Raw genomic sequence first — 3266 nt, 5'->3', positions numbered from 1 at the left:
CGTTAAAGGAAATATTACAAGTAGAAGATAATACTCTAATCCGTATACTCAATAAGATAAAAAGAATTATTTTTTGTTAAATACATATCCTATAACAATTTTGCATTAGGATCAATAATGTATTAGGAGAATCTAAATGGATCGGATTAGCTATATTATCATTAAAAAAAGTTTAAAAAAATAGATTTCAAACAAAAATATAAAAATTTATTTTGTTAACAAATTAGGGTCCATCATCGAGATTTTGCTTTAGGCCACCAACAATGTTGGGCCGCCCCTAACGAGTGTATTTTAACCTCCTGTCTCTTTAACCTGATGGACAATGGTTTAAGTTTCTCTCTTTCAACTGCTTTGTGTTCTTTCACTGGGATCTTTGCAATTGAATTGGGTTAGCAGATTCACTGATATGTTATTCCAAAAGGTTCATGACACGGAAACTGATACTCATTTCTTTCTGCAAATTTGATGTTTGAAATATATGACAATGTTGAACCGGTAAGTTAGCTGCTCAAAGGGCAGTTCTTGGACTAAAAAATGAGAGCATAGCAGGCTGAGAAAAAATGAATTTCTTAACATTGCAAAACCATTTGTAAGGGGTACACATAAATATACTCCTTTCCTAAAAGAATAGCTATTATCAGCATAGCAGACTTCATTCATAGTCTAGTAAATGCTGTTTTTGTTGATATTTTCTAGATTAACTGGTAATTCTACTAAAGGGGTGCGATTGACTGATTGGTTGACGAGTGAGAAAAAAAATTCCAAGATTTTTCCTTTTTTTTCCTTCAACAAATCTGATTCTGACCATAAAAAGAACTAAGGATATCATAGGTTAGTTCTTTTTAATAAAAAGAAGGGAAACGCCGTTGCCGGGGATCGAACCCGGGTCACCCGCGTGACAGGCGGGAATACTCACCACTATACTACAACGACTTGCTTGTGATTAGACTGTTGATAGACTAAAGTTATAAAATTATAAAGTACCAAAAAAGGAAAAAAGTACTATATGAAGAAAGATAAAAAAACACAACACACCAATTTGTATTCACAATCTTTTCTTCTTTTCAGGTACTTCACTACTAGCGAAGCATGGAAGTTAGTGACAGGAAAATAGTTTCTTCGCATGGAATGGTGATGCCCATGTCGTGATCAAATCCAAATTCTTCTTCAGCGCATTGGAGAAGACACTGAAATTGAGGGTGAGTCAAGAAAGAAATTGCTACGATGTATCGAGTTCGGTTCTCTCCCACTTATACTGCAAAATGTCCTTTAGGTACTTCAATGAGAAGTCCATATTCTTCATCATCATAGTCCTGCTTCTTACCCAAACTCGAACATCTTTTCATAATTTGCTTCAAAACTGCAGCTTGTGGTAGCTTGTTTGATTTTCTAATGGCCATTTTTATATATTATCTTGAAGAAATCTAAATAAAGTAGAGAGCTTTAGGAAGAAGAAGAAATACTAATAGTACTTCTTTAATTACTTGTGAACTCAATTGAAAGAATTAAAAATATACAAGTTGTTCTAGGCTGTCAACACTTTTGTCTAATGTAACAATACTGCAGATGCGTGTTAGTAAGAAAAAGGTGGATGATTTAGTACTGTTTTGGACAAAAATATGTATCTAAAATGTGAAATATACATTTCAGGGAAAACATGTTGAGTTCAAATATGTACCCAGTTTGTAGATATTTTGTAGATAAATTGTAGATTATTTGTATTCTAATTGTAGATGCTTTATTTTTTGTTTTCACAAACAAAAAACGACTAAAACTTCTACAAATCTTCTGGAAAAAAAAAAGAAATCATGTCAAAAATCTCAATTATGCTACAATTGAATGGGAATTGGTATATTAAATTCAACGTACCCAGTTTGTAGATATTTTGTAGACAAGTTGTAGATTATTTGTATTCTGATTCTAGATACTTTGTTTTCTGTTTTCACAAATCAAAAACGACTAAAACTTCTACAAATCTTCTGCAAAAACGCAATTATGCCGAAAATCCCGATTATGCTACAATTGAATGGGAATTGGGATATTAAAATTCAATGTACCCAGTTTGTAGATATTTTGTAGATAAATTGTAGATTATTTGTATTCTGATTGTAGACGCTTTGTTTTCTGTTTTCACAAATCAAAAACGACTAAAACTTCTATAAATCTCTTGCAAAAAACGCAATTATGTCGAAAATCCCGATTATGCTACAATTGAATGAGAATTGGGATATTAAAATTCAATGTACCCAGTTTGTAAATATTTTGTAGATTATTTGTATTCTGATTGCAGAGGCTTTCTTTTTTGTTTTCACAAATCAAAAACAACTAAAACTTCTACAAATCTTCTACAAAAACGCAATTATGTCGAAAATCCCAATTATGCTACAATTCTGTGATTCTTCTATATGCTCTTGTTACTCCTTACGAAACTGCTATGCTAAATATGGATCCAAAAAAATATGATGAAGGGATAGATCTTCCTAAGCAAAATCCTCCCATGTTACAAGAAAATTGACTTTTGCCAACAATTAAAGCATCAAATGAAAAAGATAGCAAGATCTATTCGAGCTCATAACATATTGAGAATCAAACTCTGGGAGATAAACCTTAATATGAAGGAACCCGAAATTATAACCATCAAATCAACCAGGCTTGTGCTCATCTTCCCCCGTCACAAAACTATTGGGACAAGATTATAGAGGTGCCGACAGTGCCTTGGCTATGGAAGAAATAATGGGATTTTGATACAGAAATCGTGGGTGTGGGAGGGAAACGTGGGTGAAGGTGTGGGAATTGGAGAGAGAAACGTGGGGGCAGTGGTATTAGAATGAATATACGGTACCATTAAATTAGGAGTGTAATTAATACCCTTAAAAATTACTATGGTATATAATTGGTAATTAGGTATACTAAATGTAATTATATCAAACCTTAAACATTGAGGGTAATATAGTTTCCTATATGGCATAGGAATGTAAAAATTCCATATAAAAATAAAGTTTTCGTGTATATGTATCGAAAATTATTTTTATAAATTAATTGATTAAACAAAAAAAGATAAATCTTTTGCTCAATTAGGTCAGTACCTTATTCATATCATTAATTTTACATAAATATATATAGTATATAACGTGAATAAAATCAGTCAATTTTGAGATATTTCACTTAGAGCGACGCCAAATTTTGTTTTCATATTTGCTTATCCTAGGTTTGATTTCTCTAAAGCACTTGTGTGTGTAATTTGCTCTAGAATATGATTCTGTGAA

General features: G+C 31.9%; 1 non-coding gene across 1 annotated transcript; it reads right to left on the bottom strand.

Moving 5' to 3' along the window:
• Window positions 1–861: 861 nt before the first annotated feature.
• On the bottom strand, window positions 862–933 carry TRNAD-GUC (transfer RNA aspartic acid (anticodon GUC)). Its single transcript has one exon. It is a non-coding gene; the product is annotated as a tRNA-Asp (tRNA).
• Between the last annotated feature and the right edge of the window lie 2333 nt (window positions 934–3266).

The sequence above is a fragment of the Nicotiana tabacum genome, chromosome 7 (assembly GCF_000715075.1).
Source record: "Nicotiana tabacum cultivar K326 chromosome 7, ASM71507v2, whole genome shotgun sequence".
In the NCBI taxonomy this organism is placed as follows: Eukaryota; Viridiplantae; Streptophyta; class Magnoliopsida; order Solanales; family Solanaceae; genus Nicotiana; species Nicotiana tabacum.
The sequence above is the reverse complement of the archived record's forward strand: the minus strand, read 5'-3'. Positions and strand labels throughout refer to the sequence as shown.